The 27426-nt window shown below is 50.0% G+C and overlaps 1 protein-coding gene across 1 annotated transcript in view; it reads right to left on the bottom strand.

Moving 5' to 3' along the window:
• The window catches only part of SUSD6 (sushi domain containing 6), a 159453-nt gene that overhangs the window by 131212 nt on the left and 815 nt on the right, over positions 1 to 27426 (bottom strand). The gene's annotated exons all lie outside the window — the stretch shown is intronic.

The raw sequence follows: 27426 nt of genomic DNA, 5'->3' as shown, positions 1-27426 counted from the left end.
GTCAGTTTTACTTGTAGGAATTCCGTTGTCAACCTACCCATAGATGACAGGCGGTATAGTTGGTCCAGATTATGCTGTCTAATTATAGCTAACAACTCCGTTCTTTTTACCGCCAGACAGCCTTGCTCTGGGGTCTCCCAAAGTTGGGGGAGGCCAATCTGGTATAGTGTGGCCTTTATATGGGATAGCCAAGGTATGTTTCTACTCTTCAGCTGATCCCAAATTGCAAGAAACTCAGCTCTGTAGTCGCCGAGCTCTGACGCTGTCCACAGCCTTCTCCAGTACAAGAGGGGTCTGCTCGCCAGAAGTTCAAAGATAGGCTCTAGATCAAGATCTAGTCTCAGGGGTATCAGCGGGGTGCTCTGAGGGAGCCCTATCAAATTTCTAATAAATGTATGTTCGACCTTGGAAAGGGGTGATACACGGGTATGGCCCCAGAGTTCTGCACCGTACATTGCAGCAGGTCTAGCTTGGGCTTTATAAATCTCGAGACCAGGGGAGACCGGTTTAAATAGCGTTTTCCTTTGGAATTTGTTTATACCCCCCGCTATCTGTGTGAGCCTCAGGGCGGATTTGACCACCTGTGGGCCCCAGCCAAAATCTTCGGTCAGGGTAACACCCAGATAGACGAAGGTACCAACCCTTTCCAGTGGGATGCCATTTAGGACTGGGCAGGGGCGCGTGCGCTTCGGGGGGCCGAAGATCATGAACTTTGTCTTTTCTAAGTTGATCTCAAGCCCCCTCGAAGCACAGAATATTACAAAGCCATCCAATACCCTCTGGATGCCTGTAGAGGTTCGAGACAGCAATAAGGTGTCGTCTGCGAACATCAATGCAGGCACCCGTCCAGATGCCAGCCGGGGAACATCACCATTCTTAACCTTGTCCAACTCACCCACCAAACCATTGATGTAAAGGCTAAAGAGGGTGGGGGCCAGGGCACAGCCCTGGCGCACACCTCTGGTAACTGGGAAACGTTCTGAAAGCTCTCCATTTTTCCCGCAACGTACCTGAGCATAATTCTCTTTATGGAAATGCTTCAGAACTTCTAGGAGGTAAGGCGGGAGGTTTAGATCTTTCAGGACCTTCCATAAGCTTTCTCTGGGCACGAGGTCAAAAGCAGCCTGTAAGTCTACGAAGACCAGGTAGAGACTACCCCCTCCCAGAATTACGGTTTTCCAAAACAAGACCTGTAGTCTAAAGAGCTGATCCAGGGTCGAAATCCCTGCTCTGAACCCTGCCTGGTAGGTACTTAATATCTTGTTCTCCTCTGCCCACTCAAGTATTCTATCTAGTATGATCCGGCCCATAAGTTTCTGTGTAGTATCCAAGAGACTTATGGGCCTGTAATTCGAGGGAGCTAAAGGGCAACCTTTTTTGTAAATAGGAACAATTTCAGCCCCTGCCCAGGTATCTGGTAAATTAGCTCCTGTCAGGACTGCATTGAATAGTACAACTAGGTAGGGTCCCCAGATTTTAGGTTGTGAACGAAAGAGATCGCCTGGCACTTTATCTAGCCCTGGGGCTTTGTTAGAGGGTAGCCTGGTAATAGCAGATTCTACTTCTTTGATTGAGATAACCTCAATACTTCCAGTAGTCATCTGCTTCCTAGTTCTTAGGTGGCCAGAGTAGTTTCCACGGTCTGACGGCTCCTGAGGACAATGCTCATGTGTAGAATTTAGGTCCAATGGAACACAGAGTTGGTCTTTTGGTTGCATTATCCGAGCTCTATTCAGTGGCTCCGGGGTGACCGAGGGGGAAGAATACAATGTGGCAAAGTGCGTTTCCCATACTGAGGGAGCAATGTTTGGCAGGAAAGATTCCCCACTGCCTCCTACAGAAGAACTCACTAGCTCCCAGAAGAGTTTGGCGTCCTTAGTCACCAAGGCATCCCTCAGCGCTTCCCACCTCTCTTCTTCCCATTCCAACCTACTCCTAGACAGCTCCTTCTTATACGCTTGTCTAGCATCTCGAGTGCTGGGTTTATTTTTTGATTTAATTGCTGCGAGAAGGTTCTTTTTTAGTTCCCTGCACCTAGACGTGGCCTCCTGTGCAGGCTACAATACCCAAGACGTGGCCTCCTGTGCAGGCAACAATACCCAAGACGTGGCCTCCTGTGCAGGCTACAAAACCCCAGACGTGGCCTCCCGGGCAGGCTACAGTACTTCAGATGTGGTCCCCTGGACAGGCTACAGTACTTCAGATAATACCTCAGCAGTGGCTTCATGGGCAGGCTGCAATGCCCCAGATGTAGCCCACTAATCAGAGTACAGTACACTCTGAAAATGTCTCCAAAACTGGCCACAACTCGAGGTTTGAGCTCCAGAACGGCACAATATTCCGACGAGGCCTTGAAACTCCAGGGGTGGGAAGATGTGGCGGCAGCACAGGACGCAATGCGCGGATGTGGGTCACATCAATGACTTCTACTGTGGTGGAAGAAAGGCCAGTGCACACGCAGCCTCTCCAGGGCTTCAAGGCACTGATCTGCCATAAAGGACTCCTTTCCCCGACGACACCCACTACAATCTAAGCGTGAGCTCTCGAAATTACTCACTGGGTCCAGGTGACAACTGTTTCTGCCCATGCTGGAGACTGACCCACGATTTGCGCCTCTCAATAAGACGCCGGTGCGTGCACGGACACCAACATCACCCAGCAGGGTCCCTTGCGAGGGTCACGGGCTTCTCTGATGCAGACTAAACAAAGAAGCTAATAAAAGCATTCTGGGGAGGGCGGAGTTGGAGAAGTCATCTCCCGTGCGGCCTGTCCTTTATTATTCTCACAACAAGGAGGCCCTCACAAATCACTTTCCAGGTAGATGTTACACAAACAGACACACAAAGGCTTTCGTTGACGAATGTTCTTTTTGCGAGTCCGAAACGTGCTCTGCTGTGTTTTCTGTACATTCCCAGCAGGCCCTTGCCTGGTGTGTCTTGGCCTCACCCGTCGCCCGCTGCCCATCTGCAAGCAGGGCAGATCCTGGACTCGGTGAACAAGTCAGCAAGAACTTTGGAAGGACCCCAGACCAAACCTGCGCTCATTAGGGCCGAAAACAAAGGGGCCACTGTGTGGAGCAGGGACCGGCAACAGAGGATTTTTACTGCAATAAACTGCAGATGGAACATACTTCGGATTACGTATATTCTACGCTGAAAATAACCCCGCTGGGTGAGCACACGGTGCATCTGTGGGTAACCAGCACATCAAAGGCTCGAATCCCTGCAGGGAAGGCTCAGCCTTTCATCCTCCAAACGTGGTCGGAATATGCATACACCGTAAAACACGGCCCAGTTTGTGGTGTGCGCTCTAGACAGTCCTTTTACTGGTGTTTATTCCGGGATTTCAAATGGGTGCTATTAAGTGTAGTAATTGAGCAAACACTTACAGTGCTGCAAAGCTGTCAGTTTGCGGCGCTTCACAATAAATGCTTCACGTCACTTCCTCAAAGGGTGCTGTACAAAAGTATTCTCGGCTCATTATGCACCCCTGGGAGTCTGCAAACCCAGATTTCTGCGTCTCACTAACACAGCTAGCATCCGGTTCCAGTGTAGCGGCCACAATAGGAGAGACGGTCCAATGACAAGGAAACAGAGGAGGCTGCGCTTCTAGCACAAGCCAGATTATGAAAGTCACCTTGCAGGCACCATCGAGCATATATAGGCAATGACGCCGGTCCTTGTAGTGCCATGTCTTCAATCACCATTTCGTGACAGGATCGGAACGACAACAACACACCCGCTGCACGAGGGACTGACTGACTCCCACCAGCCGGAAAACACTGAAGCTCGGCACAACTTTCCGCTTGCTCAGCGTGGGCCTGGTGGCCTAGCGCCGAGAAGGGACTGTAAGGTGACAGCACTCTACAACCCCCCCCCCCCCTCTAAATGTCTTGGGGGCCCAATGCGGATGACGAAGGCGAGGAAGCAGGTGAGCCCTGCAGCCACCTCTTCTGTCGGTGCTGCTCCCCAGTGCTTGAAATGGAAAGAAGTGCAGGCACCGGCCCATTTTAAGCACTGCTGCTCCCTCACCCGGGAGTTGTGCCCCAGTCAGTTCCTGCTCCCCTCCTCAACACTTCACTCATTCCAACTCACTCCCTCCCCCACCCTCTGATCCCAGCTCATGCCTCCGCCTGTTCTCCAGCTGTTGCGGCCTCGACTCCCCCCTTCCAACTCCCCACCCCACCAACTCTTCTCTTCATATCGTATGCCTTCTCCCTCTTGTAGTTACTGCCGCTGGTTCAGCCTCTCGAGCCGCCCTTCGCTTCCTTGCTTCACCGACTGCCACCTTTTCTCCTGCTTTCTCGTTCTCTGTAGTAGGGAGGCCACGACGGTCGGAAGGAGGCTGGGCTCGTACGGAGGCCCGCAGAGCCCTGCGGACTACCAGGCAGCAAAGCTACCCCGAGAAGATCTTCACAGAGACGGCAGTGGGGGGCAGTAACAAACCACAACAAGCCCCGCGTGAGCCCCCCCCCCCTCCCCCCCGCATCACAGCAGGAGGCCAAAGGCAGCGCTAGAGACCGACTAGACGCACAGGCCTGCCTAGAGAAGGTATTAAGGAAGCCTGCACGGATATGCATCCCCCGTCCAGCCGCAGCCATCTACACACACGAAAGTATATTTATTTATTTATTTATTTATTTAATGCAATTTTATAAAGCACGGACTTTACCCAAAGGTGTCAGAGCGCTTAACAATAAGAACCAAGTGCGTTACATCCGGAGATTAACACACCAACAAGTTACAAATGCAATCAGGATAATTAAAGTAAATCTAAAATAAGAAGTGGCAAAATGAAGTTAATACAGATATATAATACATATTTATAACATTGTCAAGTGAATGCCAAGCGGCCTTGAGGGTCACGAGAAAAGGGTTGAATTATTCCTGGAAGTGTCTTTGGAAGAGATTTAAGATCGGTTTTGAAAGTCGGATAGAGGCGGTGGTTCAGAGGAAGGGAGTTCCATATTCTATGCATTGCCTGAGAGGGATTGAGCCACGCATCTTTCTCTTCTGAAAGTAAGGTGCCAATAGAATTAGGAGATTCTGCAGCCACAGGTATAGATTTGTCGCATTGACACACAATAAATCATCTTCTGCACAATAGGCAGATTTGAACAAAAACAAATGCTTCTAGCACAAAAGGATCAAACGTGTTTTAGCGCAATGGAAGGCACTCTGCAAAGGTTGACTGGTCACCTCTCAGTTGCCCACTACTGTGTTTGGGTGTTGAGATAGTACTAAAGAGGGGACACGTTTTCCCAGTGTTAACTTGTGTCAAAATGACAAAACACTGAAGTAATACTATAACAAAATGCGTGCATTATGTTGCATAATTTCCATTTTCTTGACACACAATTTAGTCTGCCATGCTGCATAATTTGGTGCAATCCTGCCACATAATTTCAGTGGCCTTAAGTACACTCTGTTTAAACCGAAAAAAAACGCGTTGACAAGGTCAAGCCCCTCCTATGCACCTTAAGTGATAAACACCCCGTGGGAACCTTGGCACCCTCGCGCCTGTGAGCAGGGAGAGTCCCACAAAGTCCCAGCGGCCCTAGCGCCCCAAACGGGCCAGGGTGCAGTCAGCCACCCTTTAAAGGAAAGGGCAAGAGCGAGACAGCACCATGGCAAACGTTTGGGGAGACTCCAGGGGTTCCGGGATACTGTAGCCTACATACGGAGATACAGGAGTTTTAAATGTGCAAAAGGGCAGAGAGTGTATGGGTAAGGGCCAGAGTAATCCACTATGGAACTGGGGAACCTGGTTCGAGTCCCGGCACGGTTCAACACCCTGTGATTCTGGGCAATTCACTTAATCTCCCCTTGCCTACAAAACCAAAATAAATAAATAAATAATTAGCCGTAGTGTAACGTAACTGGTGCTCATGTAAAGCGCTCCAATACTTTCCGGTCGAGTATTTCGCTTTTTCTGGATCAGTGAAAATAAACTTCTGTTCCTCGGGCCCAAGACTCACACAGACGGGCCCGTGCGCGCAGGAGGGAGACAGGTGGTCAGAGGCCCCGCCATATCCACTCTGCCCGGGGCGCAAAGTTTGACACATGACGAGGCCTGTTGTGAAACCTGAGCCGGTGGCTTCAGTTACCAGAGGGTCCCCCCTCCCTCTCTCTCTGCTGCTCCTGCCCCCTCCTTCCCTCCGCAAGGGGTGGGTGGGTGTGAGTGTGTGTGTGTGTGTGTGGTGGGGGAGGGGGGGGAAGAGGGGGTTTCCCTCTTTCTACTGCTGTTCCTGCGCCCTCCCCTCCCCCCCCACAAGGGGTGGGGAGCGATAGAGGGTCTTCCCGCTGTCTGCTGCTGCTCCCCTCCGTTCTCTTCACAAGGGGTGGGAATAAGAGGGTCTTCCTTCCCTCTGCTGCTCCTGGCCCCTCCCGCTGCCTGGGAGAGGAACATGCGGTGATTTCCCTGGAATGTAAATGAACTGCAGCGGCTCCAGCTGTCGGCAAGGTGCGCCCGCGCGAAATACCAAAATATACAGCTGAGCTCTAGAGAGCTCACAGGGAACGGCAGGGATCTCTAGAGAGCTCACCGGGCCCTGGCGAGCTCACCGGGGCCCTGGCGAGCTCACCGGGGCCCTGGCCAGCTCACCGGGGCCCTGGACAGCTCACCGGGGCCCTGGACAGCTCACCGGGGCCCTGGACAGCTCACCGGGGCCCTGGACAGCTCACCGGGGCCCTGGACAGCTCACCGGGGCCCTGGCCAGCTCACCGGGGCCCTGGCCAGCTCACCGGGGCCCTGGCCAGCTCACCGGGGCCCTGGCCAGCTCACCGGGGCCCTGGCCAGCTCACCGGGGCCCTGGCGAGCTCACCGGGGCCCTGGCGAGCTCACCGGGGCCCTGGCGAGCTCACCGTGGCGAGCTCACCGGGGCCCTGGCGAGCTCACCGGGGCCCTGGCGAGCTCACCGGGGCCCTGGCGAGCTCACCGGGGCCCTGGCGAGCTCACCGGGGGGCCCTGGCGAGCTCACCGGGGGGCCCTGGCGAGCTCACCGGGGGGCCCTGGAGGGGGTGGCGGTGGGTGGCCTCTATTGAGCTCACCGGGACCAGGTAGGGATCTCTAGAGAGCTCACCAGGGACCTGCAGAGCTCACAGGCGCCTCTGGGGAGCGGATCTCTAGAGGGCTCGCTGGGGCCCTGCAGAGCTCACAGGGATACTATAGTGAGGATCTCTAGAGAGCTCACGAAGGGCGCTGCCGAGCTCACAATGACTCTGGAGGGGGTGGATCTCTAGAGAGCTCAGAGGGGCCCTGGAGAGCGGATAACTACAGAGCTCACCAGGACCCTGCACGGATCTCTAGAGAGCTCACCGGGGCCCTGGAGAGCTCACCGGGGCCCTGCAGGGATCTTTAGAGAGATCACCGGGGCCCTGCAACGCTCACAAAGGCTCTGGAGAGCAAATGTGTGGACAGCTCCCCAAGGCCCTGCAGATTTCACAGGGGCCCTGAATAGAAGATCTCCAGGTGCTCACTGGGGCCCTGCAGAGTTCATAGAGGTCTTGAAGAGCTTACAGGGGCCCAGGAGAGATTCTCTCACTAGAGGGCTGACCCGATGTTCCTTTATGATACATTTACCAGAAAATAATTTTATTAGAAGCACGTATCCTCCTGAGGCGGAAGCCGGGAGTTATTTGTTGTTATTTTTAAATTTTGTTGTCACTGTAATTTGCCGTTTTAAAAAGTCTTACTTGCTCTTTGGGACCCCAGGACCTGTCTCTCGTGCATATCGCACAGCCGAGTGAAGGCTGGTAGCACCCTCAAACCAACAAACATTTCCCGCCGCCATCGCTGGCGAGCCGCTAGGCCACGCCCACTCTGAGGCCACGCCTACCGCCTCCCCACTCAATCATCATGTGCTTTCACCGTACGCGCAGCGGACGGGCGCAGCGGGCGTGCCTAAGGCAAGCCCGTCTGCGCCCGTCATCGCCAAGACATCGCCTCTCGCCTGTCCCCCTGGTCAATTCACCCGGGAAGCTCATCGCTATGATAGAGACTGCCTTCTCGCTTTAAATCCAGGAAAAAACTGTGAGAAGATATCGGGAAATGTTGGACAGACATACCTATACTGTAAGTCGTGCCACTTCTCTACACCTAACCCCTGCTCTTCAAAGCGTCTCTCAGCTGCGTATAAACTTACCCCTCTCACCATTTTACAACTTAATGTGAGATCACTATGCAAGCACCATCAAGAGATCAACACCCTTCTCTTTGAAGAAAACCCTGATATCCTTTTTATTTGTGAAACCTGGCTATATGATGATATGATCAGTATCATCAATCTTGCGCTGCCAGAAAGCTATCACATGAAGTCGATAAATAGAAAGACCAGAGGAGGTGGCATTGCTGTCATCTATAGAAAGCAATTTCTGTGCTCCTTCACTAAAGAATCTATTTCAAACTGTGAAAGCGCTCGCTTCAAGATCATAGCGGGCCCCCACTTCTCTTTATCTGGCCTCTATATTTATCGGCCTCCCGGTCCTTCATCTAAATTTATAGAAGCCCTCCTTGAAACGGCGAACTCTCTGGTGGTGAATTCGGCCAATTTTACGATACTGGGAGACTTGAATCTCCATTTTGATAGAACTCAAGATCCCACTATTAAAAACCTCCTAGCCGACCTATCAGCCCTACAACTCTGCCCCCTGATCCAGGACGCCACCCACTCGGCTGGTCATATCCTTGACCCTGTTTTTACTAACCTCCAGGAGACTATAACAGACGCCCAAACCTATAGATTGGTCGGATCACTACTTAGTCAAATTTACGATTCTGATTAAGGAAGTGTTTAATAAAGCGGAACCTATCCGTCATCTCAAAAGAGCATGGCACAAACTCTCAGCTAACGACCTACATACCACCTTAGGAGAATTCCACCAAGAAGCACATACAAACATAAACACCACATATGCTGCTTTCTATGATTGGATTAACAAGGGACTGGATACTCTTGTACCTCTTAAATGGATTAAAGGACGCAGCTCTCCCTCTAACCCTTGGTATAACAATACCCTGAAAGCCATGCGCAGGGACTGCAAGACAGCCGAAAGAATATGGAGGCGAGAATACAGTATCAAAGTGAAATCTGCCTATCGACTCAAACAAAAGCTTTATCACAAAGCTATCTGTTCTGCTAGGGCCACTTTCTATGCGGAAGAAATTACCTCCAGTACCAATCCTTCCAAAATTATATTTAAACTAGTAGATGAGCTGCAGAAAAATAGATCTCCTTCCTCCAATGCTATGTCTGCACAGCAATGTGAGGATCTTGCCTCTTTCTTTGTGAACAAAGTACAAAACATCTACAAATCCTTTCCACGCCACTCTGCTATAACCCCTAGCTCCCCTCCTCCCATTATTAAATGCACCAAGATGGAGCTTATACCTGAAATCTCTTGTGATGACCTAGCTGTACTTTGCAGGAAGGTCAAATCCGGTTCCCCTGCAGACCCCGTGAGACCGGCCCACTTCGTAGAATCCCTGGACTTTTTTTTACCCTCTCTAGCATCCATATTAAATTTGTCCTTTTCCTCGGCCACTGTCCCGACTGTCTGGAAGCAAGCTTGGGTCTCTCCCATCATAAAAAAAAAAAAAAAAAAAAAAAAAAAAAAAAAAAAAAAAAAATCGACCCTCGATCCCTCCAAACCGGAGAACTATAGACCTATTTCGTTGCTTCCATGGATTTCCAAACTCGCAGAAGCTCACGTCAACATCATCCTGACCAAACACATGGATCTACATAACATCTTAGATCCTTCCCAAAATGGGTTTAGGCCACACCATAGCACTGAATCTGCCCTCTTAGCTACGTCTGACCATCTTCGGACGATACTTGATGCCGGCCAAAGTGCTGCGCTGATTTTATTAGATCTCAGCGCGGCCTTTGACACGGTATCACATAACATTCTACTGGATCGTCTGAACATGGCAGGTATCTCGGACCGTGCACTGGACTGGTTCCGCTCTTTTTTGGAGGATAGGTCCTTTCGGGTGTCAGCCCCTCCATTCCTCTCCCAGTCCCACTCCATCGGACAGGGAGTACCTCAGGGCTCCGCACTCAGCCCATCCCTTTTTAACCTATATGTACAGCCGCTTGCGACTGTAGCTAGAGAATGGGACCTCTCGCTGGTGTCATACGCTGACACGCAGCTAGCAATCACTCTTACTGAGGGTCCCTCTATTTCTGCAGCGAGGTTCAGGGATGGGCTGGCTGCCGTAGCCCAATGGATGACGGATAACTGCCTGCAGCTCAATGCAGGCAAGACGGAGGTACTGCGTCTTGGAAAGAACACCAGCTACTGGAACCAACACTGGTGGCCTCAGTCACTAGGCACCATCCCTCCCCCTAAATCCCTGGTCAAAAACTTGGGCGTTTGGATGGACTCAGCACTCAATTTCCAGTCCCACACGAAAAGAGTAGCGGCCACTTGTGTGGGCCTGATGAGAAGCCTTAATCCCATACTTGGCTTCTTTGACTCCAAGGTTCGCCAAACGATTATACAAGCCACAAATCTGTCCCGCCTAGACTACGCTAACGTCCTACTCTTGGGCGCTAACAAAGCTGAGATTGCGCGTCTACAGCGTGTACAAAACACCGCGGCAAGAACCTTGGTTGGACTTCCCCGTAGGTGCTCGGCTAGAGCCACTATACGAAAACTGCACTGGCTGCCGATTGAGTCCCGTATCCAGTTTAAAGCTCTCGTTATGATCTTTAAAATTCTCAAAATTGGTCGCCCACAACTTCTCCGCCCTCTCCTTATACCTTACGTGCCACAGCGTAATCTGCGCTCTCTTGGACAACATTTATTGACAGTTCCCCATACAAAGTTAGCTCGCATAGGTGGGCGCTCCTTTAAAGTTCTAGGAGCTAAACTTTGGAACAATCTTCCGGTGAATATCCGCTCAATGGAAAGTCTGTCCGCTTTCCGGAGAGCTGTTAAAACCCATCTATTTCCCCCCTTTTAGGTTTCTGACTTTTGGTTTTCTGTCTCTTGTGAAGATTCTGTGGTTCTTTAGCGCCGGGACGCCCCTTTGCTGGGGCAGCTGTTTTGCGCTCTACCAAATTTTAACATAACTTAACATAACATATTAGGATTTATTCATATTAAATAGGAATCTTTATTCGGTAAATAAAAACACCATAAAAGAATACAGGTCAAACACAGCGATATCAATCTCATGAATAATAAAAAACAAACAACAAGATCACTCATAAAAACAGAAGGCCTTAAAACAGTTAATCAGGTCTCGTTTTCCTGGACACGCAGGCAGCTTGTAGAAAGGATAAAACAGTAAAAATCAGATGTTGACTGGGAAGCATCTGAAGGTGCAACAGGGCAAGCCCAACTGGTATAAAGTGCAGTGAATTCAGCAAGGGGATTAAAACCGCTAACTTAGTCCGCTGAAGTAAGAGCAAAACATTATAAAATGGAGAATATCCCGAGGAGACACATTGTCGCAGCTACAGGGTGCCCTTGCCTCAGACCCAGCCCACCCACATGGGGTCGCCAAGAAATGATGCAATTGATTGAACCTAGCCAGTAAAAACCTGTCGTGCTTGGAGTTATCCAAGCCTAGGTACAGCTCTATCCCCTGCACAGTTTATAAAAGCATGTGGCCCCCTTACTGAAAGATTCTGGAGTTCTAAACCTTCGCTCTAGAAACGGGGCGTGCCAAAAACAAACTCTTAACACTCCCCAACTCATGGGCGGAGATCGAGATAGGGTTCATGAAAACATCAGGCCTACCTAGAGAGAGAAAAAAAAGCTGCCTCAACATAAGCATTCCAAGGTATACTAGTTACCCGATCCAGAGCCAGACAGTCTTTGAGAATCAGCCGGCTTAGCTTCAGCTCTGCTCCAGATCGTATCCAGCACAAGAGGGGGCTTAAAGAGATCGGGTCCAAGACAAATCACGCCCAAGCTCCTCATGCACTGAAAACGCTGGGATAGATTTGGGGACCTGAACAGGCTTGCGCAAAAAATTATTCTCCGTCGTTTGAATCTGATCCAACTTGGCAAACCCCCAAACCTTGCTACCATAACGCAGTTGGGCAATTCACTTGGCCTGATCGATTTTTAGAAGATCCCCTGGTGCCCTGGACCGCAGCCTATGTGCAGAACTGAAAACCACCCCCTTAGTTTTTACAGAGACTGATGTTTTAGCTTCAACCAGGGGTTTCCAGCAGTTGTTAATGTCAAATAAAACACCCAAATAAGGGAAGGACTGGACTTTGCTCAGGGTAACATTAGATACCATGACGGGCTTACTACTTGTGGATTTGGGGCCCACTACCATTACATAGGACTACGAGAAGTTAACCAACTGGTCTAGGAGCCCAATGAAAGACACATGCTCCGCCAGCAACACGTCCAACCCATTTGTTGTCTGAGCCATCAGGATCGCGTCGTCTGCATATAGTAAAACAGGGAGAAATCTGTTCCTATTCTTATGGCATGGCCGAAACTGATAAAAACTGAGACTCTAGCCCGTTCACATACAAAGCAAACAAAAATGGGGCAAGTATGCACCCCTGCCGAATGAACCCCACAGCTCGTCAGAAGTGATCGGGTGCCAGGGGACCTCTTCAAGTTGAGTTGGTACCAATTACCAGGTCAGGGAGGACACCATATTCAACATTACCTTTCCAGTATACAAGCCAGTGACAGCCAGAACTTTAGACGACTCAACTGAGACAAACTAGAACACCCTCGAATCCATCAGCGGCGCCCCGACACTGCTCCAATTTAGGGAGGAGTTGAAGATTCGCCTCTTTGAAGAACTCGACTTCACAATGCATTACCTATACCCGTCATATTGCTCGTTGACTTTAAAGTTGTCTTTGATCGCCTGCAGTGCCTTGCTGACTTTTGGCTAGGTTCGCGCTTTAGAAATACCCACTACATACATAACAGCCTTTAATCAGACACTCCCCTCTCTTCCCAGAGACGAGGACGGGTGGAAAGGCAGGCAGGGCTGGTATGATCATAAATTCCAAAATGTAATAAGTGTCTTTTATCGCCCTCACACCACACAGCCCATAAGCAATCAGTTGCCTTGGAAGCCACTGCCAGGTAAGCACTGTTTGACCTTAGGCGGACTACTGGCAACAGCACTCCGACACAGGTGAGTGCAGGCACGCGACCAGTCTACAGACACGTGCAGAAGCGGAGGAAGGCTACAGGTGCGTAGGAAACCTACAGGCACATGAAGGCACGGAGGAAGCCTACAGGCGTGTTCAGGCGCGGAGAAAGCCTACAGGCGTGCGCAGAAACCCCACAGGTGCGTGCAAGAAGCCTATAGGCGCGTGCATGCAGAAGCCAAGGAGGCCTACAGGTGCGTGCATGCAGAGGCCGAGGAGGCCTACAGGCGTGTGCACGCAGATGCAGAGGAGGCCTACAGGCGTGTGCATGCAGACGCAGAGGAGGCCTACAGGTGTGTGCATGCAGAGGAAGCCTACATGCGTGTGCATGCAGACGCAGAGGAAGCTGACATGCGCGTGCATGCAGATGCCGAGTCAGGGAAAATGTATGTAGGCGTGGGGCAAGGACACACGTGTACAATCCTTATTATTAGGAAGACCACTTACAACAGCACTGAGGTGTGTGCAGGTTGAAACAAACCCTGTCAACCTTTCAATTTCAATGCTATTGGTACATCTAAAAAAATATATATGTACGGCTCAGAGCGTATATCTAAATTTATATTCTCTATTTTTTTTTATATACATGAATATTCACAAATATTTACTATAGTGTGTGTAGAGTATATTTATGCATCACAATCAGATATTCCGACATGAAATTTTCAGACACAGATCTCAAAGAAAACAAATTTTGTTTTATATAAAAAGCCATACTACCACCTCTTGAAACACACATCATATACGCGCTCATCCTCCCACACAATCACTCATACGTAAAAAGTTTTTCGTGTCCATAACAAAATAGGTTTGTGTACTTACTCTGTATATTCATGTAATACACATATTGCACACTGGTTGCATTGGTCATTACAATCTCATTTTCCTATTAAACACCGTACAATTCTATTTGACCAATTCTGTTTTTACTTGGCTTATTACAATGTTATCAACGTGCGTTTTGGCGTGAAACGTCTTCATCAGAAAGAGCACATTTTTAAAGACCCCACTCTGCACTCCAAGAGACCAACAAGGAATGGAATCCGTTACTCTAAGAGCTTATAATATGGGAAGGTTTTCTGTCAAGTCCCAAAAGGAAAAACGCCAGGTCCAAAACAATGTTGCTGTCTCTCTACCTCCATGAGTAGTCAGAGAGAAGGAAGGACAGTTCATGAATTGTGGTGTGGCGCCTTATCTTGGAGTGCGAAGCAACGGACCTCTTGACTCAATGACACACGCTGGCGCAAACCATTCCACCCGCATGCACCGCTGCCAGGTAAGCACCGTTTGATCATAGGCGGACTCGCTGCTTAATTTGTAAAAAGAGTAAGTGCCAGGGCTCCCGTCAGGAGGCCACTGCAGCCTCCACCACACATTGCCCTGCTATGCTGCCAGTGATAGTACCAACACAACGACAAACCATCACACTCCTACAAGTGTGACAATTTTAGACTATTTCAGGCCTCCAAATCAATAAGAATGGCTTTGGTGGCAGGTAATAGTCATTTTTAATGAATATAAAACATTAATAATTAACTGTTGTTGTGGTCATCTCTAAATAAGTTAGACAGCGCCACCTTGTGGTAGACTGTCACAAGCGCTGCTGCTGACAATTAAGTGCCAATGCCAAGCACCGGAAACCACCGGCTCAAATTAAGCACTGGGCTGCGGACTACTGCCAACAGCACTCTGGCACAGGTGTGTGCAGACGCTGGGCCAGCCTACAGTGTATACCGATGATGGGTCAGGGAACAGGCATGGGGCCGGTGCACATGTGTGCACTCATTCTTAGGCAGACTACTGGCAACAACCACTGGCACCGGTGTGTGCAGTGCCAGCCTACACGCCTGTGCAGATGCAAAGCCAGTCTACAGACGGGCGAAGAAACTGGGCCAGCCTCAAGGCATGCGCAAATAAGGAGCCAGCCTATGGTGTGCACAGAGGATGGGCTAGAACATGTGTGCAGGTTATTCTTAAGAGAGCTGCTGGCAACAGCACACAGGCAGGCATACAGAGGTCGTGTTACACAGTGCTTTGTGTGTGCAACGGGCAAAAGCGCACATGTTATGCACCCCGGGGTACTAAGGTGCTACAGAAGGGGTTGCAGACACTTGCGCAGACCCTTAACACTGGATGCTGGCATACATGTAGTGCTAACGCTATCTGGAGAGAGCTGCCCCTCATTTTCATGGGGCGTTACACCATGCAAATGAGGGAATCACTTTCAAGCCCAAAATATGGCTCTGGCGCAAAGGTAAACAGGACCTTAGGAGGCGCACCGACAGTGCGCACGAAAAAGATGGCACACCGTCAGAATAATCCCATGAGCCAGCTTTCTTGAGGGGGCAAAGCCCAAGTGCAGGTGGGCGCAGGACCTGCACATTGATCCTCATGCGAGTGTGTAGGACTGATCCGCATGCAGCACCAGTTTCTGAGTACAAGCACATACACTCAGGAGTCAACAGCCCCGGGCCTGTGCAGTGGCATGTACAAAGACAGGGGCTGCAATGTTTACGCACGTGCAGCCAGAAGGCCACTCAGGTGTTGTATACAGACACAGGGGCTGCAGGCAGGTACATACACAAGGCCTCCAAACTACAGATTTAATGCGGATGTATACAGACATGAGGCCTACGTACAGGTGTACACATGTATCCTCAGTCTCAAGAGTATGGAGACTGCAACAAAGATGTTGAGTTGGTGGTAATAGACGAGCCAATGGCAGGCAGGTGCCCAGGCCAAAGCTACGGAAGCCGGGCGAGTCTCCTCCACACAGCAATGTGTGCTGATGTTTTCAATGCATGAAATGCAAATCTCTACCCAATGGATAGTAATAACATTTGTGTGGAAGGCAATGTCCCGAGGAAGAACATTCCAGTACACACAACACCACAACGTGTCTCTAGGATGGAAGTCGTGCACTTATAGGGAGGGCCATGTGCATCGGTTCTTCTGCTCACGTCACCAATGGTAACTCTGGACCAGGTATTAATCGCTTTACTGGGACAAAATGTGCAGAATTAGGCCAGGCCGTCGCATCATGTGGCCAAGTGAAGGCTGACGTCACTGGATCGCTCGCGATGCCTTCCGTTTATCCGCTCCTTTGAGGGAGACATTAGTAAAAATAAAAAATAACAAACACCAGTTTAACAACCAAATACAGAAATAAGCAGATGAAAGGTGATCAGTCAAAGCTCGCCAAAGAGCCTTCCACTGCGCGGGAACGCATGTTACCAAGTTTTAGTAAACATTGATCCGTTTGAGCTGGAAACGGATTCTTGCTTTGTGGTAAAGTCTGCAGATTATGCAGCAGATGATGGATTATGTGGCAAATTCAGCAAATCCGTATCATGTGGAATACGCGGAGGCATCACACACCTCCCGTGACCTTGGTCTGAAGGCAGTGACTGAAAGAGGCGAGTCCAAGAAAGTCAGTGACTGAAAGGCACGGATGAAGAGCCCACTACATGCATGTTGTTTGCAAAAGACATCTGACAAATGTGGTGCCTGAAAACAGACTGACATGGGGTGACCTTATCAACTCTCCTCTAAAACTCAACAGACATGCCATCCTGTGCCACACAACAACCAATAATGCATTATCAGACAGGACAGGACCTTCGCCATGGTTTGTCAGTGATACGTGGTCAGGATGGGTACTGCCCACTCCACAGTCTGGCATGGGATTATTATAAACTCACCTGGAGAGAGGCCCTGCATGGGAATATTATGAACTCACCTTAAGGGGTACGGGCATGGAAATATTATATACAGATTTACAGATGGGTAACAGTGAATTATGGGACGTTTTCACAGAGGGATTCTGAGTGACATCAGATAGATAACAAGAGTAAAGCTCGAGGTGTCCACGTCATTCAGAACCCTGAGGTGAAAAGCATCCCGTGATTAATTTTTACCTATACACACACACACACACACACACACACACACACCTGCCCCTGCCTTCAACTACTGGGCACGAGAGCTATCCAATACGTGCCCTCTCCTCCGTGAGGCAAATATGAAAAAGAAATATCTTACCTGCCATCCTTAACCAAAACCACCTTTCCTGCCTTTCCTATCCCCTCCTGCAGCTGTGCTCTCTGCTTTCATTCAAAGCAGAGAAGAGCTGCGCTCAAAGGGTCGCAGAGAGCCCGGTCACCTGGCCTGGAAGGCCTGTAGGACACCATAAGAGTGAGTAACCAGTTTTGTTATCAACTGTTGTGATGCCATAGCAAGGATTTAGGACTTTCAAAACGTGTTATTTACTGTACAGTTAGAAGGACTGTCAATATTGGGTTTAAGTGAAAAAGTGAGGAAAACCGGTATCGTTGAGGAAGCAGAGGCGGTTTACAGAACAGGCTATCTCTCGGCCTTAGGGCAGCATTAACCCATCCTCCGCCCCCACGTGCCCTTTACAAGAAACACTGCAAGCACCGACCACAAAATGTCCCACTGTCACAGCCATGTTGGAAATGGCGCTTTCCCAGCCCTACCAGCCTTTTCAGGGACTGCCCGAACTCTGGATTCTTTTCAAAGGCAGTAGCCTGAAAAGAAGTTGCTCATATTTTATGTGAGAGAGGAGCCGTCAAAGAGACCTATTGCTATCTATTCTTGACACACTTTGCTTTGGCTGAGCTAAGAGAAGTATTTGACGCTCACCTGCTGCTATCGGCTGTTTGGTGTAATATTCTGCCCTCTGGCCAGTGCTTGCTGCTGCAATCCAAGAGGGACTATTTTGCATCCTAAAACTACTTCGAACCGTAACACATTAACTTATTTAACTCATAGATGCGATGTATACAGACTGCAAAAATGTTGCGTTTGTTTTCCACTCTAGCAGGCTTGTTAAAAAGTTTTAGTAAGGACTCAAATTGAGAAACAGCTTTACCAATGCTCGTTTTATCCACTCCCTAGCGTTCTTTTTATTAACCTGCAGAGTAAGAGCGTGACAGGCAGTGACTCCCTGCTCTTCCATCCTCTCAAAAGACACACAATTGATGGACGGAATGCAGAACAAATCAAAACATTCACCCCCAGTCAAGAGATCTGGATTAAATCCATCATTCTTTTCCTCACCATGCCACCCCAGTTTAAACCTGGCCATATGCAAATCAGTCTTGACCCTGTGCCTCATGGGAACAGTCCAGCCCGCATTGCCAAGCCAGGTCCTCCCTGGAACAGAAACAAGCATCCTGGGACCGGTTTCGGAGTTTCACCCCTCATCAGCCAGGATAGCTTGAATGCAGTGCGTCTATCCTCTCAGGCACACGGTCCTTGCTCTGTATATTATCAATAGCCTCTGCACTTCGGGTAGTTGAAGGGTGGAGTAAGGTGACCAGGACACTGCTCCTACCCCAGCAGAGTGCCCTGAGCTGAACGGCCTCGCCTCACCTCAGGGTGTGCCTGCGCGCGTGCCCGACACCGCTGGAACGAACCTCCTGCGGCCCTTTCACAGCAGCACCCACGACAAGCTGGAAGAGGTAGGAACTGTTTCCGACAAGTTATCGTCAAAACTGAAAGGAAAAACACTTAAAGGGGCAGCACTGTGACCTTGAACCCAAAATTGCACGGTTTACATCTGATATTTCTAGGATTCGTTAGCTAGATGCCGGATTATCGTTAACTGGGTGGGTACGCACGCGCCCTTGGAGCAGCAGCGACACATTTCACATTGTTATGGGCGTGATCCCCACGCTTGATGTTGGAGTCACAACAGAGCCAACTCGGACGGTCATCCTCACGAGTTCAAATAAATGCGATCAAAGAGCATTGTAATGAGTATTCAAGCGTCAGGACACAAACTCACCCTTGAGCACTTTGTCAGAGATTACTTAGTTAATGTGAGATCAACTCTTAAGTGTTTGTGCCAAGCGGGTGAAAATGCAGAGTGTTATTAATTCACTGGTGTAGAGTTAAACTTTGACTCTTTAGAAATAAACTCGTCAAAAGGGCTCAATGTTTACTTTGTATTCCAAGCCTCGTTTCCTCATTCCACGACAGGCCTCTTACGCGCACAGAGGTGCCTCACCTCTCAGCTGATCTCACTCACTCACTTGCCTCGCTGCTCACCTGATCTCACTCACCTGCCTATACTCACTCTCTGGGAGGGCTCCGAGCCCCAAGCCTGGGTTCTCCCTCCCCTCTCAGTTGATCTCACTCACTTGTCTGTACTCACTTTCGTTAGAAGGCCTCCAAGCCCTACACGGAGGAGGGGGGAGGGGGTCTTGCGCACGTCTCCGTGTATCTCATCTGCCTACACCCCCTCACTCTCAATAGGAGATCTCCAAGTCCTACACGTGGGGGTCTCGCAGATACATCCCTGCACGGCCTCGCCATCTCTGGGAGTCTATAAGCCCTCGACCGCCAGCCCCTCACTTCACCCGACGCCCGCATGTTCGAGTCACGCTGTCTGCCTTCGCCTTCCCTGCGATCCCAGCGCCCTACTCACACAAGACCTCTAGTAAGCACACACCCTCGCCCTCACTCACTTTCGTGAAATCACTCTCATTATCACACAAGAGACTCACACTCGTGGGTGCCGCTCACCTCCCGTCCCCCAATCTGCATCAGACACGGATCTCTCGGATGGGCCTCCCAGCCTACTCTACCTCGCAGAGGCGCCACAATTCACTGCTTCCCTAGGAGGCGTCACGGCGCTTAACCTGACGCACCTTCCTGCACTGCAACAAAATCTGCTTTAATTTTTAGTCAAATTCCAGGTTTTAAAGCGCAGAGCTTTACACTTATGGTTCATATTATGACTGAATAAAGTTTACTGAACTGAAGTGCAGAGCTCCGGGCAGCCCCAGCCAGTTCGAGGTAAACCCCAGAGACTGTGAAACACGACGAGGGCAGCTGCACCCGCCCTCTCCAATCGTTCAAAAATGAGAAGTGAGAGCATTTTCAACTTCCATGCCATTTGAATGTCTGTCCCACCCGACATGAAGAATAAAGCGACGTTTGTCCGATCTGCACTTTACCGTACCTCAGGGGTGCAGCATAGCCTGGCAGCGTTAGCGGGGCAGGTAGCTCAGAGGGTCCCGTATGCACGATCACCGAGAACGAAGGCTCCGCTTTTCATTTTTGGGAGATAAAACCAAGCACTGGCGAGGCCAGTGGGTTTGGTGTCGACCAACAACCTTTAGGCTTTGTCAGGGCTTATTTTGACATGATTTTTGAAAAACGTTTTTGTTGCGGGAGCTGCTGACCACGCCAGCATGAAGACAAAACATTGCTAAATGCATTGTATGTGCCCCTGCCACAGCAGTAGACCTCCGAGTGACCCTGCCAGTCACTGAACACTAAAGCACACAAGGAGAAAGAAGGGCGGGCGCTGGTCGCGCCCAGACAAGCCGAGGGTCCGGCTTGGGGGCATTCCCAGATGCAGGAATGTGGGCCAGCCTCCAAGCACAATATTGTGACAGCTGGGCCTTCCTGGAGGAGGAATCCCGGGCCGGCAGCGGCCCCGGAACATGTCTGGGCAACAGAGCTATGTGCCGAGACTCACAGGTGTGTGCGCCGATCAGCCGGTAGCTGCCCGCCACAGCAGACACGCCGAGTGACCCTCGACAGGGACAGCTTCTCAACAAGGCCTGGGTGGGCAATGCTGTATTTACACACGTGCAACTGTAGAACACACATCTAATTCTAGCTAGGCCAAGCAAAGGTAGACATGCACTGCGGAAGGCATATAAATGCATCAACGGGAATGCGAGTTTAAACAGCGCCTTTGTGTACAGAACTGTCTCCAGGCGCTGCGTGGAAACGAGCATGCATTACTGAACGTACGCCGTGTAGAAGCATGCATGCGTCACTGTGCAAGCACTCAAAGAGCTAGATGTGTGCAACATGCATCAACAGATGAACATGTATGTATGGTATGTGTAAAGTGCATTCACAGCAGGAGGTGCATTTCAGCTGTTAGCCACATACGTTCGGCGCTAGACGTGTCTTGCACCGCTAAACACGGACAGCGTGTACAATCTGATTGGGTCACGTAGCGCCAGGCACGCTCAGTTCTCACTGCCAGGCAGGGCCGTTTCTAGGAGTTTGGCCACCCTAGGCGAGAACTGAAAAATGCCGCCACCCTCCATATTACTACTAATTATGCAGTAATATAACCCCTACCTACCCTCACACACCAACCCCGGAAGCCACTGAAGGCCTAAACAACTATGCAAGCAAACGAACACAAGTGTGTGTCACACGCCTGCAGATGGCTGCCTACTGCACCTATAGTCATTTTAGATGAACATGGATTCCCATGGCACCCCTCGGTTTGCCTGACAGCAGACATGTCTTACACGAGCTTTGAACAGGACAGTATTGCTTATATTGCAAACAGAGTTAAAAAAAAAAGCGCCCACGCTCCTGCGAGGCCTGCACAGATGCAGAATGGTTGCTCCCTATGGTGTAAGGTCTGATGACCCTCGCTCCTCCAACGGACCCCAGAGCACGGGAGAAGGGGCGAGGCCATGTCTCAAGTACCCTTGCAAGCAGAGTCCCGCTGTGTGTGTGTTTTTAACTTCCTGGGCCATCGCCCAGGCAGACAGCCCCCGCCCCACAGAAAGGGGCAGTTAGGAGGGCTGATGGACGGGAGCTGGGTCCATGGTGGTCTGAAGGTGCCGCCGCTGGGAACCATTCAGGGACACCCAAATGACTGGGGCCGTTGGCATTGCAAGTTAGTCCTTAAACTCTAGACAGTCGGAGCGAGAGTGGGCGAGGAGACGATGCCCCCTCCCGGTTTCCTTTCAACTCCCTCAGTCACAGGACCTATCTTCTCGCATTTAGATCAGAATGCAGATGCGATTTTGGCGGCCCCTGCCCGCCTACTCAAGACATGCTACAGCTTTTAGGCCAGGAGTGTGGGAGGGGGGGGGGGAGGGGTACAGGGGGAGGAAGAAACGTGAAATGAAACAACTAATCAGCTTACCTTTTCACCCTTATCCAGTTGCTGTAAAGACAGGGCCGGCACCTCAGACCACAAGGGCGGCATTTCACGGTTTGTTTTTAGAAATTAAACCCCAATTGCTGTAAAGATAGGGAGCAAGAAGAGAGTGGCTGTAGGCTTTACACGTCTCACTGCAGATTCCATGTCTAGACAGCGTGCCAAGAAATGCCTCGCTTGTTCATATTTACAACGCATGCACCTCCCTCACACACACAGTGAGGAGCAGCGAGAGAGAAACTGAGGTAAGAAGAGGAAGAGGAACAGAGACGGGCAATTGACCGTGTCAGAGAAGTAAAAGTGGTAATGATTTCGACCACTAAATTAATCCTACCGTGTCCGTAATACACCTGCTGGCACCTAAAGACTCCCACGCCACGTGCAACAGAAGCAGGCTACAGTGTCGGCCAACCAGTCCTTGCCTTGACGCTCCTGACTCCTCCTTTCAGCTCCGAGTCCGCCGCGCGCCAAGAGGCAAATCGAATGATGACAGTGCTGCCCCTCCTAATTTCATTGGTCCATTCTCTCTGAGAGCAGGTCTGCAACAAGGAGCAGGGCTGTCACGAGTAGCGCGTTCGCGCTATGAATGATTGATGGCCCAGATTATTATAGATTAAATGAAAAATTATTTTCCCCTTTTGCCGCCCTAGCCTTTTTGCCGCCCTAGGCGGCCGCCTAGTCTTGCCTAATGGTAGAAACGGCCCTGCTGCCAGGCCTTCATTGGAACAGATAAGTGCACATAGGGCGAGCATTGATTTTACCGTACGGAAGGAAGCTTTTGCAGAGATTCTGGGAATCAGAGTCGCTCCCACCTGGGCAACGATGGCCTCGGGAACATATTTTAATCGATAACACAGAGTGGCAATCACCCCATGTAATTATTCAACAGGAAGTCACACCGCAGCACCACCGGACAGGTGTCCCTGAACTTTCAGACTACTGCTCTGTTAGTATGAACACAGAACTGCACCAAACACGTACAACCTCACTGCAAATCCATCTAAAATGCAGGCAAGGTGAAACTGCGAGAAGAGAAGCCTCTTTCGACAGGTCCCACCTGTCAGGGAATTCTGTAGTACCACCCTTGGCGCGGTCTGCCAGCCCACAAGAAGCCCATATGCCATAGGCCAGAAACAAGGTCACACGCGTGTCACCCACTGCTATTGTTCTGGGCAGGGTTGACTTAATGCGGAAAGGTCGGTAGGGCTGGGACCCATTCAGTCGCGAGCTGGAGGTCACTGTCCTCTTAGAGCTTTGGAGTGGGACTCGCAGCCTTCCTTCGGCCAGGACACTCCCTCCTGGGAGAGGACGAGGGCACTTACTGCGTCTGTGGGCGCCCTCTGGTGGTCGGGGCTCATCTTCCTGGCATACTCCCCTTGTCCGCCAACACTAGTAGGTTTTAAAGGTGGGATTAGGCAGGTATAGGGGATACGGAGACGTGCGCACAGATTCACGGCAGATCCATTAAAACAAGGCTCTTGTATGCAAAGCTGAGCTCATGAAAAAGCCAAAATCACGTGTCAGGTGAGCACAAAATACCCGCCGTGCAACGGGAGTTGCAAACTTTCAGAGTTACCTTTCAGGAAATTGTTGAAAACCTTTCTGTTTTAGTCTACGCTTCAATCTGTAGGATATCTGGTTGTTATAGCGCTGGGAAGCCCTATCGGGTAACTACACGCTTTACACATCACTGTGAATAGAACAGGTGGAAAATCACTTCTCTACAGGTCAACAGGAATCTGCTTAGGAGCTGTAGTCTGACCTGGGCCTCAATCATGGCTTCCCGAGCTGACCACAGCGAGTGATCCTCGGCAACAGATTTTTTCTTCTTCCCGAATATCAGTTCACGGTCTGTGAAAGGCCAGGAAGCTTAAAAACTAGTTGGTATCAGGCGCTGTGAAAATGAGCTGCACGCTTACAGTATGTTCAGGGGTTAAATCTTCAAATCGAGAGCGGGGCTCCTGTCTCACTAAAGAAGCACACTTAAAGGGTGAGTGGGCCACCCTGAGACAGCATCACGAAACAAAGTGAGCAAACCAAAACACTACACATGCAATGACCTATTTACAACAAAAATAGCACATTACCAAGTCCCATTTAATTCACATGAGGCAGCGACAGAAGTCACCGACCCAAAGACACTTGGGAGATCTGATGGAAAACCCGGGATCGGTTTTGTTTCACTTAGAGGGGGAATTTGGAATTACCAATTCCCCTGGTAACACGTTATTTCTTAGTGGAAGTTCAGGGTTCAACCTGTGACCCCATTAACTCCATCTACCCCAGTGTGCCAGTAACCTGAAATACACATCACCTGTGTAGGGGGTGAACAGAATTACCTGGAGGATTAACAGGGCCCTGATCCATCTCGGCTCTACACACATGGTATCTGTACAGCACAGATCTGATGAAAGGCTTCGGGGCGCTGTACAGAGGCACCATGCAAAGACACGGCCCATGACTGTAGGGGCAGCGGGGTTCCGAGAGTGGACAAGGACCGTCACTGCGCTGCGATACAGTGTTTTACCGCATCGTAATGTAGTGGTCTTTAAAAAGGCTCTAAGAGCTATTGTAGTGACCGTCTCTCTTCTTCCTTGCTCTTCCACTGCGCCATCTTTTGGGATGTTTACTTTCATTGATGATGTGGTAGAATGTTGGTTTCCCTGCTCTGAAGAGTCCAGCTGGGAGCTTGGGGCTGAGCTAAAAGGAGCTTGCTCCTGGTGGGGTTTTAATTCTTACCTATCTGTAATTACTACCTATGGACTACCACCTTGTACCATCTACCTGAAATAAATATATACGTGAAACTTCATGAATCCTGATCATCCTTCACTACAGCTATGCATCCCGTTTTACATCTGGTTTAAAAAGAACGGCCTCCATGATGAAAAGCAGAAGTGGCTGCGTGTCACTTCCTGTCACTGCCCCGCCTAACAGTTCGTAAGCTCCTCACCCAGGAAGTGAATACTTCCCCATCCTTCAGTGCTTGCTTTTGACACTGCTTCTGCGAGTTCCAAACTTTGCATTCACAGATGCAGCTTGCTTGAGGTGTGTGTGTGCGCTGACTGAAGAATGTACCAGACCGCGAACAAACCTTCTGATACTAGGAAACGAGAATGTCCATTGCTTGCATCTTTGAACTATTAAAGGAACCCCAACTTATGAAATTGCCGCGCCCTGAAGAAGAACCAGGCTGAAAGGCCAAGCATAAGGGGCGAAACACGTGTTGGCTGTGCCACAGACCTTGTGCTTTCTGTTTTTTCTTTCTCCTGAAAGACTCTGGAAGTTAAAGAGTCTTCTTCACACGCAACACTGGATTCAATAAAAGGATTTCACTCCTAATAGACTCCAAATACTCCTTATCCTGGCGTACTTCTCAGTCACGAAATAAATGGGGAAGGGGTCCTCCCACTGCTGAGGAAAAATAGCGTAAAAAAAATATCCTCATTTACTCGCAGGATTGCGCAATACCTGGGCCCATCACCCCTTCAAACCTCTCAAATAAGACCTAATATACTACGCATGGTGTACTTGTATTCAGACACCTGGACCAGCTGAACTTATACATGGAGAAGAAGTAAAAGCAGAAGTACGTTCGAGAGAAAGCAACACGGAGCAGAAGGGGGAGAAAAGCACAGGAGGGACACAGCAGGGAAACACGCACACATCTGGATTGCCCGTGCAAAAAGAAAAAAAACAGTTCCCTAAAAGTGAGCAGTGAAACGACACAAATAAAGAGGTTTGCTCCAGGGTGGGCCAAGCAAAAGACGGCCAGGGCAAGCTATTGAGTAAGAAGCAAGAAAATGAGTGACAATAACGCCAACCAATGGTAAGCAACGGGCGGGCTTTTACGTCCAGTGTAAGACCTTGATAAGTTAATATTAGGTCTTTGGCTTCAGCTCTCTGGCAGGCTCGACCTATTGAATTCACAACACTAGGGAACTAGCAGGCGTTTACAGGAAGTGATGGAGTGGGGATGAAGCACCAGAAGAGGGCGAACAACTGATGACAGAGAAATCTAAGGGCAAACCAGAGGCCCCCACAGGCTAGACCCATTCTATTTGTGTAACGAAACCGAGTATCATCCCCAGGGCAGACCGCTCATTCTGAATCTGGGTATGTCCAATGTTGTTCATGAGATCCAACCACACCAAGCGCCAAGAAAACTACCTGGGTGAACAAGCATTCTATTAAGGTTACTCAAGGACTCCCAGCCTCCATTGGCAGCTGTTCCCGCAATCTGGAGCTTTCAGTCCAACCGAGGTGACCGTGTCCACAGGTCTCCGAATGGAACGGATTGACAAAAGGCCCTTTATAATCTGATGTGCGTTATCAGGTAGCCACAGTGCTATCTATACCAACGGAGCAGAAATAAGAGAGGGAGCCAGTGCAGTGAAAAATATACAAAGAGTCAACCTACTAGGCAACATGGGCGAAAGCACTGCTGGCAGAGACCCCGGCGCAGTCTGTATGTCACCGGTTCACTCCCAGTAGGACATGGGCGTGTCAACTCGCAGAGGTTGACCTAGTATACAAATGACACTGGTTATCCACAGAGGTTGGGAGCTGCAGACCAGTAACGTCAATCAGTCCTAGCCAGCACCCTGACTTCCTTCCAATACATATATCACACATGGTACACTAGTTGCGGCTTTTATAAACATACGAACGTAACCTGCTCTTAATTTGACTTCTGACGTCTGTCCAGCAATATCAAATAATGTTACGTACGGAGTACCCGCACTTCTGTATTTTGAGGGGGGAGGGTACCAGCACTTCTCAGTAGAGGTGCAATAATTTAACTTGCAGAGCACCAGCACTTCAGAGAAGCAAGCGGGTACACTAGGTAGCTGCACTTTATTTGTTCACTTCAAGCACTGGGAATCTGAAGGTGGGGAAAGAAAGCGGCAATGAGAAAAGTTGCAGAAAATCCGCTTTCGAACAAGAGAGATGTTTCCCACAGCGCTCTCGGCAACGGGTGCACAAACTCCCCCGCATCTAGGCGCTAGACGAAGAGCGAGCACGCAGGGGACTCGCTCGGATTTGGATAGGCGCACGGGGGTGGCATACGGGGCGGACGCATGCAATGTGGGAGCACAGAACGAGCAGGGTGTGAAGGGGATACATATAAATAGTAGCAGGCGGGGGAGTGTGTGTGGGGGCGGAACAGAAGGAAGCACCGAGCCCTAGAATGACGAAGGAAGGCATTGAAACCATGAAGGGCGAGTGTACCATGCCGTGAAGGAAGGTGGTAAGAGGTGTAACAACACCGAACCCGGAAATAGGTGCAGGGACGCAAATTCAGAAGGTGGGCATATATAATAGTGGAGAA

Source organism: Triturus cristatus, chromosome 9, assembly GCF_964204655.1.
Source record: "Triturus cristatus chromosome 9, aTriCri1.1, whole genome shotgun sequence".
Taxonomy (NCBI): domain Eukaryota; kingdom Metazoa; phylum Chordata; class Amphibia; order Caudata; family Salamandridae; genus Triturus; species Triturus cristatus.
The sequence above is the reverse complement of the archived record's forward strand: the minus strand, read 5'-3'. Positions and strand labels throughout refer to the sequence as shown.